The sequence below is a fragment of the Chaetura pelagica genome, unplaced genomic scaffold (genome assembly GCF_000747805.2).
Source record: "Chaetura pelagica isolate M959 unplaced genomic scaffold, ChaPel_1.0 scaffold34, whole genome shotgun sequence".
NCBI lineage: Eukaryota > Metazoa > Chordata > Aves > Apodiformes > Apodidae > Chaetura > Chaetura pelagica.
This window is the reverse complement of record NW_009952895.1, coordinates 464,274-473,903: the sequence shown is the minus strand read 5'-3', so window position 1 is coordinate 473,903 and position 9,630 is coordinate 464,274. Positions and strand designations below refer to the sequence as shown.

General features: G+C 40.3%; 1 non-coding gene across 1 annotated transcript; it reads left to right on the top strand.

The window, feature by feature from the left end:
• Positions 1-985: 985 nt before the first annotated feature.
• Positions 986-1,057, top strand: TRNAM-CAU. Its single transcript has one exon. It is a non-coding gene; the product is annotated as a tRNA-Met (tRNA).
• Positions 1,058-9,630: the final 8,573 nt, after the last annotated feature.

Sequence of the window (9,630 nt, the reverse complement as noted above, 5' to 3'; positions counted from 1 at the left end):
GACACTATAGCTCTGATACATCTTCATTGTTTAGATCTGCTATTATTCCTGGGATAGCAGACTGTACCCAGGTAGTTTTTGAGATAAAAGTATGCTCTTGATTTCTATACTGGTATCATACTGTTCCCTGGTCCTTTTCTGATTGCTGATGCTCTTAATTTTCTGTGGACACTATTAGTAGTCCAAGCTTAAGTCCAAGAGTTCATTCTTCAGCTAGAAAAAAACACTTTTGTATCAAATTTAATTTTTAATTTTCCCTAGTTTCCTTTTGTTTTTCAATGCTGTTTGAGGCTGTGGCAGGGAGGAAGGAATGGGATATTTTTGCCCTCCAAAGTTACATTTACTACCAATAATTAGTAGTAATTGTAGCTTAAAGAAAACTAAACTCTCTAAATAAATTAATTGTTCTGATGTCAAAATGGTTTTTTTAAGCTTCTACTATAATATAGTATAATATATAGTGTAATATAAAATAGGTAAGTTATCACAATGACAGAATCCTTCTGGTTGGAAAAGACCTTTATGATCAGAGTCCAACCACTAACTCACCGAGTGCAGGGCTAACCCGTGTCCCCAGGCATCACCTCTACATGTTGGGGGGTTTAACATCTGCAGGGTTGGCAATTCAGCCGCCTGCCGGTGTTTGATTGTCCTTTCAGCGAAGAAATTGTTCCTAATAATTGCCTAAACCTCCCCTGGGACAACTTGAGTCCTCTTGTCCCATCACTCGTAAGGTGGGAGAAGAGACCAACCCCCTCCTTGCTACAACCACCTTTCAGGCACTTGTAGAGGGCAACGAGGTCTCCCCTCAGCTCCTTTTCTCCAGACTGAACAGCCTCACTTCCCTCGGATGTTCCCCGTGAGGTTTGTTCTGCAGCCCCTTCACCAGCGGGGCAGCTCTTCTGCCCCGCCGCGCCTGCTGCTCCGAGCCCGGAGCTGCGCCTCTAACGGTCAATTGGGCACATTGCAGAGGTGTACACCAAGCAGCAGAGTGGCGCAGCGGAAGCGTGCTGGGCCCATAACCCAGAGGTCGATGGATCGAAACCATCCTCTGCTAGCAATAATTTTTTTTTTTTCCTCTTTGTGCCCCTCTAGCCGTGTTTCTGAGGGAGCGGGCAGCACTAAACCGCTTTGCATCATTTATCGCCAGTCCTGGCTAACTGAGGAGGTCCCCGTAGACTGGAAACTGGCAAATGTGACCCCCATCGACAAGAAGGGCTGGAAGGAGGAGCAAGGGAATTAGAATGACATGGACTAGAATGTCCATCTGGCCTCTGCTAGGGAAGGTCATGGAGCAAATAATCCTGAGTGCCACGATGTAGCATGTGCCAGACAACCAGGGGGTCAGGCTCGGTCAGCAAGGGGTAATGGAAGGCAGGTCCGGCTTGATGAACCTCATCTCCTCTTATGCAGAGGTGACACATTTAGTAGATGACAAAGTCTGTAGATGTTGTTGACCTGGACTTTTTTAAAGAATTGATGCACTTTCCCACAGCATTCCCTTGGAGAAACTGGCTACATATATGGCTTAGACTGGTATACTCTTCCCTGGGTTGCACTGAGGTCAGAATGACAGGTCTGACATTCCCTGGGTCCTCTTTCTGGCCCTTCTACATGGAGATCACATTTGCCAATTTCCGATCAACTGGGACCTCCTCAGTTAGACAGGACTGGTGGTAAATGATGGAAAACACTTTTGCCAGCTCCCTCAGTATCCTTGGGTGGATTCCATGTGGCCCCATAGAACTGTGTACATCTAAGTGGTGCAACAGGTCACTAACCATCGTGGATTATGGAGGCTTCAGTCTGTAACCCCAAGCAGCTTTTCAGCCACTCTTCCCTAAGTCTGTAGTGCTGAGTGGGGGTGTTGTGATCCAAGTGCAGTATCCAGCACTTCTCTCTTGGTATGGTTGAAGCATTGTCCCTTTTTTCCTCATTCTCTTTAAATCTAGGGGCAGAAAAAATACCCCAACACATCATTGTGCATTATACACAGCTGGCACCTGAGAAACACACAAGCCCTCAGTACAGAATACAGGAACACTTTGTAATTTAGAGGCTTTTAAACATCTGTACCAAATAAACTCCATTTTAGGTACTTAAGAGGTGACAATGATCTCTAAAGTAGTTAAAGTTTGGGAATAGATGAGGTACCAGAGGACTGATGAAAGGAGAATTTGCTGTTGATCTTTTAAAAACAGGGAAGAGGAAAAAAATCTTGGGAGTCGTGGATTGATCAATTTCAGGTTACTTCTCAAAAAAAAAAAAGAAAAGTAGAAAAATAAGCTTCTAATATCACTAACAAGAAAACAAGGAGATGAAGAACAGTTACAGACTTAGGTCAATTGATCGAGTTTCCTTCTACAGCAAACTAACAAGTGCTGTAGACAAAGGAGAGTGTGTAAAGCAGCAGTTGTATTAGCAGCAGTTTTCACCTTTTAGTAAATAATAATGATTTTAGTAAATCTTTTTTCCTGACATTCTTATAAGCAGCCCAGAGATCCATACCCTAAATATAATTTGAAATATGCCAAGATAGATACAAAACTGTCTTGAAAAACATATGGAGAGTAGTTATCAGAGATTTATTATCAAAACAGAAGAATATATTAAGAGAAGTTTCCTGGAGTTCATGGATTGCATATCAGTCAATACTGTAGTCAGTTTTTTAGAAGATAGATCATAGTGTCTGGACATTAGATTTTCAGGGCTGCAGAAAGAAAGAACACAAGTCTAAGTGATTTTAGTTTTAAGAGGCAGACTGAAAATGTTTAAAGGCTGCTGTTCATTACAGAAAAATGCCAGGTTTTACTTTGATACACAAATAATGAGTCAAAATATTCAAGAGGGGAAACAGCCAGTGGACATGTAAGACTTAATCCTCTCTGACAGTGTCCTGGTTTGGGGAGCTGTATTTCAAGGAAGTTATAGAACACTTGAGTCTGGGAAAGACTAGAGATCTGGAGACCATCAACTGTGAAGGACAGAGGGGCTTGAGGCTGCTGTGGTTAAAAAAGGTGATAAAGAATATAAAATCATCAGTAGTTCAGAAAAGTGGGGTTGGGGAATAGTATGAGGGTGCTCTCTTTCCATATCCACTTTTTATGGGATTTTTCCAACCCATATGTCACTGACTCCTGTGAGAAAGAAAATATGATAGTTGGCTGTTTGGTCTGGCACAGTCTGGTCATGTAGATGTTTCTGTGCTCTCAGAAGAGAGTTAGTGGGGTGGGGAGCAATAAGTATAGTATGTTCTCTATGTGGCTGTACAGAAGAAGAGTGTTTTCCCTGCTCATCAGGTGTTGATTGCAAAGCACTGACTTAACTCAGTGGCTAGGAAAACTCATTAGGTAATCCTCGGAGGGGAAGGACCACTAAAAATGAAGGACTAGGGCAATTAACTGCCTGAAGATGTGCAGCTTTGCCAATTTTGGAAGTTTTTTTAAGAACAGGATAGAAAAATACCTCTCATTAAGAACTGCAGGTGTGCTTGATCCTGCTTTGCAGGAGGATAAACAGGATTTCTTGAGTCCCTTTAATCCCATCAATCTGTGGTGAATCTTGCCCTCAGTCTCAGAGAGAATAGATCATAGTGTAATTAAAATCTTAACTTTTAGGGGATTTTCAGGGAGATAACTCAGTAATGACACTTGTCTAATATGTCTCTGGTCAGCATGCCAGTTGGCAGTAGGATCAGCAAAGAGCTCAGTTCCCCTCTTGACATCAAAATGGATAGGTGTATTTTTCAAAGTTGAGTTGTTGGATACCAAGCTTTGTTGATTAATCTTTGTCTCAGGATGAGAAGTGTTTGAGGCTAAGTAATTTTACTGTCAGACATGAAGTGTTACAACTTGCTGAGTTATAATATCTTTCTCTTCTCCTTAAATGTAAAAAACAATGAGGAATGTTACTTTCTGCATCATCTGTCTCTTATAGTGGCATAATTCTGGTTAACACTCTGCTTATAAATTCCAATTTACTTCCAAAATCTGTATCACATACAGATTAAATATTTTGAAAAACCCAAATTAAATTTCTCTCCTTTTTCTTGAAAATTTCTGCCTATACTTACGTTTCAAGTAAGCCAAGGGCAAATAATAAGGTTGAAGATGGATGTCAGTTAACACACCTGTGTTAGAAGAGTGCAAAAACATACAATTCAGTGCATCATAGAATCTCACAGCCTAAGAGTGTCAGCAGGAGAATACTTCAGATTAGTTCTGTAGGTTCTTAACTGTGCAAATGTGAATTTGGTGTTTGCTTTGCATTTTAATACCCCCAGAAGATTAAATAATATTATCTTTTGGAAGGCAGAGATTTTATTATAAAACCTGCAGAGGAAATAAACATAATAATATTTACCTAGGGCCTGCTCTAACTCACATGAAAGCTGAGAGAAAAGCTTTTGTTGTCTCTGCTAAAATTAGGCTTATTACATATATTTTAGTAATTTTCTCAGTCAATTAAAGCAGGACCACTAGGACCCCTAGGGGGGCTCATTGTCAAGATCTAGTTCAGGTGAATGTGTCCCTGCTGGATTTCCACTCATTCTGCCAAGTTTGGCTCTGTGGAACAGCTACTGATGTAGCTACCTTTGTTCTTCTCATGTCGTGTTTTATCTGCCCTAAGTCATGCTTTAACATTTGCTTGCATTTATTTAAAATTTTGTGAATGTGAATCTTGCCTCTTACTGATAGACTAGAAGGACATATTCTCCTTTCCACCCTGGGGGAGAGGGCTTTAAACTAAATTTGCTGGTGGAGGGGAACCTCAGTCCATCCCACTTGTACCAGTTTGATGCAAATGCCAGCAGTAGATGCACAGAGCCTGGAAAAGGATCACAGGTCAGCAGGAGAGCATCTGCCTTGCAGCTCAAAGGAATTCTAGCCACTCCAGCCAGTAAGTCGGCTTCATCATGGGCCCATCTTCAATGCCTCCATACAAATGCTGGAAGCATGGGGAATAAGCAAGGAGTTAGACATGTGTGTACTTGCAGGGCTATGATCTTACTGGCATTATGGAGAAATGGTGGGATGGCTCCTATTACTGAAGTGTTGGAACGGAATGATACATGGAAGGACAGGCAGGGAAGATGAGGAGGGAGCGTCACCAGAGCAGATCATACTCATAGCTCAGATAATAGTTACAATACATGATCACTGCCTTATTTTCTAATAGACTGTCCTGTGCTTCATGGTGCAGTGTAATAGAATGTGGTCTTTCACTTAGGATCAAACTGAACAATCACATCTTTGTACTGTGCAGGAATGGTTACCAAGTGCAGTCCCTTACAGCTGACCGGAATAATTAGGACTGACCACTTAAGTGGGAATGTTGTAAAAAGTAATGTCTTGAGGAAATAATGTCAGTGGATAGCAAACTCAGCAGAAGGAACTCTGATGTTGCATTTGAAATACAGTTGTAATCTGTAAAACTATATGACAGGAAAAATATGACTACAAATTACAACACTTCAGAAAGTAGATGGCTGGCCTACCTCTCAGCAGAATTTTTCATAAGTTTCTGAATTTCTCATTTATTCAGCTAGACTAAAATGTTTCTTTGCTAAAATGATCTGCCTGCACAATATAAAAAATACTAGGGAAAACATTTCCAGGAGGAGAGAATGGCTTTCAAGAAGTTTGTTCTTTTCCTGAAATTGAATTCTGCAGGGCTTCAAATCTTCACATGCCCTTGTCTAATCTGAAAGGGGCAAACATGTTTAGCTCACTAATGTGGTGGTAGGTGATTTTCTATTACCAAGTTAACCTGAAGTAATAAAATGCATGCCAGAATGCCCACAGGTGCTCTCCATTCTCTTACCTGACCCTTGTAATTGTCAGTTCTTCACTGGCTGAATAGAGAGGCAAGGACACTTGGCACAGAATTCCCAAGGGAATTTATTCTTCTCTAATTTAAATGTGGGCAGAGCAGTTTCCCAGCCTCATGCATGGGGGACCCTGACAGAGGAAAGCCGGGTTCATACATGCTACAGTGCATTTGTGGAGACTGATCAAATAACATGTTAGGAGGTGGGCTGATTAGTTCCTATTGCTCATGTAATCACAGAATCACTGAACTACTGAGGTTGGAAAAGACCTCTGAGATTACCAAGTTAAACCTATCAACTAACATCACCATGTTAGCTAGAGTATTGCGTTAAGTGCTACATCCAGCCTTTCCTTGAACACCTCCAGGGATGGTGCCTCCACCGCTTCCCTGGACAGTCCATTCCAGTGTCTGATCACCCCTTCTGTGAAGAATTGTTTACTGATATCCAACCTTATCATCCCCTGGTGCAGCTTCAGGCCAGGCACTCTTGTTCTGTCAATAGCTGCCTGGGAGAAGAGCCTAGTATGTACTTGCCAGTACAGCTTGTCCTGTGCAGGTTGTGTGGATGTATGGCCAATGGTGTGTTAATCTTCAGTGTTCTAAACCAGTCTTGCATGCAAACAGCAGGATTTATTGTGGATTGTGGTTAGTCACTGTTCTGGCCATGGCTGTATGCCTGGTTTCATTGAAGGGTAAATCTTCTATTGTTTTGTCATTGCTATGGGATGTTCTCAGCTGATAAGAGCTGGCTCAGCCTGGTCCTTCATCTGAGATAAAAGCTCATAGTCTCAGGTAGGATTTGTTTTTCTAAATAAGTTGCTTTGCAGTTGCTAGTAACTTGTCTTTCATATCCTAAAGATAAGCACTTCTGGCTGAACTTGACACCACCGCCCCTCATATCCCATCCTCACCCCAACACCCCAAAAAACAAAAAAAAGACGACAAAACCAAAAAGCCCAAGCCCACACAAAAGCAAAACCACCACCAAAACACCTTCCAGTGCATAGCTGCTGTTTGGGAGCCAGAATCCTTTCAGGTAGACTACAAATCTAATTTTTCTCCTAGCCTTTATAAATACATAAGAAAATAGTAAAAACAAAACAAACAAACAAACAAAAACAACAACAAAACAAACACACACACACAAAAAAACAAACAAACAAAAAAAAACAACAACCACCAAAAAACCTTTGTCTCAGTTTTTCAGATTCTCCAAAAGACCTTTGGAGAGCCTTGCCTACCAGACAGAGATGCATGATAAACATGGTTTGAGTAGAATTCAGAAGCAATCCTGACAGAGGACAGGCTTAAGCTTTTTCTCGTGTTCTTTTAAAACTACAAATAAAGTTTTACAAGTCTCTGAGGAATGTTGGAATATATCTTTACACATCAAAAACTGAGTTTTCTAATCCCAAAAGGCATGAGTTAATCTAAAATCTGTTAACATGTATGAGAGGAACTATCCCCATTAAAAGATATGAACTGTCTTTCAAGTTAGTCAATATTTTACTGCAAGAGAAACACACCAACCATTCCCCTCTTAGAAAGCAAAGGATTTTAGTTTAGCAGTACACTAAGGTTTAACTCCTGCAGGACCTTCTGGTGCAAGGACCACGTTAGCCTGGAATGTATGAAAATCAGACTTATACCCTTTTATGTCAAAAAGAAGAGAGCTGTAAGTCACTTTTTAAACTATAATAAAGATGAAAGTAGTGAGCTGATTCTGGGTCTCCTGTTTCACTGCTGTCACCTTATTGACTAAACTGCAGGTAGGAACAATTCTCAGCTACTGTCAGACACTAGCTATGTAGAAATCTAGATCTGAGTAGCTCCTGTAAATGCCATCTACATTAAAAGGCAGAAATGGGCTTTCATGCACTGTTGTAAGACAGAGAGATTTGTACCCTTAAGTACCTCTTTTTCCTTTGAATAAAAGGGCAGCCAGGAAAGTTTACCTCATGTATAAACCAACTACTTGGGTCAAATTCTACTAAATTGGCCTGAAAAAGAAATACATCTCTACATCTATTTCTGTATTTCATGGAGACTTCTCCATGAAAATGTTATGTCTTTGAAGTGAGTCACATGCCCTCCTGTGGATGTGGTTGTCCAGTGTTGTGATGGTGAGTGCATTCTAGAGACAGGCAACAGGGACCACCTTGGTAAGGTGATTGAAATGTGTTACACTTAGCAATATATAGCAACTGCAACTTCTATTTGTATTGTGGGTTTGGTATGTTTTGTATCAATGTGCTAAATTGGAAATCTCATGTAAGATCAACTGGCTTCAAAAAAGTAAATTACATTCTCCATGGGTGGAATATCTAAAAGAACCTGATTAGAGTGTTGGGCTCTTAACATTCCTATTAGCAAGGTTATCAGGAGAGTCAGTTTGTTTCTGCAAAATGCATGCACTCATTTAACCATAGATGATACAGCTTTATGTAAGGATTGTAATGTTCAGATTCTGTGGCTTGTGTTGGAGGTCACAGATTAGATAAGAAAGGACATTTTTTAAAAAAAATCAGTGAACAGTGGTCTTTGTAAATAAGTCCTCTTAAGCATACATAGACTATATGATCATTGTTTTTCTGTTCCCACTATTACTCACTGAATATCTTAGAGCTCTTTGTTTGTCCTTGCAGTATCCTTCATCTAAAGAAAAAACATAAATTCTTCTTTACAGACTAGCATGTCAGGCACATAGTGGTTATGTCGTGTCTGTGGGAAATACCTGAGCCTGTTCAGGTGTTAACAAGCAGTATTACCTCATCAACAAGGCACTCAGATCTGTCACAACTCAGCCATGATACAGGGTTTGAATTGTTAGTGCACAACATTGCATTTTGTTGTATTTGAGCTAGTTCAATGTTCTTGCAAAACTCTGCAGAGGGCATTCATCATGTCACTTGCTAGAGATACCAGTGGATACCTGTCATGCAAGACAACCCAGAAGAAGGTCCCTCTAGCTCTCAGCTCTCTTTCCTCTTCCACCAGACATTCTGCTGTCATTTAATAAACAGTAATTTGAGGTGCAAACACCTTCTCTTTTCAGAGCATTTTCATGAAAGAACAAGCTTCCTGATGGGAGTAACTAATGATGGCAATTTGGAGACAGTTATGTAATTGGGTTTTTGTTTAAAATATTTTCACATTGCTTTTTGTGAGCATAGAATTACTATTGGCATATTTTCTGCTTAATAGGTAATTCTTCAAGACATTGCCTAACCAATTAGACAACCAGTTATGCATCTCCTGAGAGCAATAACAGTATAAGTAATGGAAACCACCAGGTATGATGCTGAAAATGGACTGCTAACTACTCCTTACTGCTCCTTCAAAATTGCTTAAGGTGGTAGAATGGATGCATTTTTCCTTGCTAACAGAAGGGCAAAATTACTTGGTTTATTATTACTCTTTTCTAAGCATAGCTAGATAGCATTCTTGTTGAGGAACATAATGGTTTAGAGACATCATTGTTGTATTGTAACCACCTACTGTGTGCCTTCCCACCTGTTTTCTACAGCTTTAACAATTTCTTGCTGGTTTGTGTGCAAAGTGTTCTTATTTTTAAGTTTTAATCTAATGCAAGAGGTGCATTCCCTTCCATTATATCAAATAAAGACAGAGTTTGTCTAGTGATATCAAATGGAGAATTTTGACCTTAAATATTCATTAAAATGTCTATCTGCTTGCCTGGTTCCAGACCACTCTCCCATATGCAGGGATGTTATATGAAGGGGGGTCAGAGAATTAATCATTGTCTAGGGCAGTTAAAAGGAACATTTGGCCTGTTTC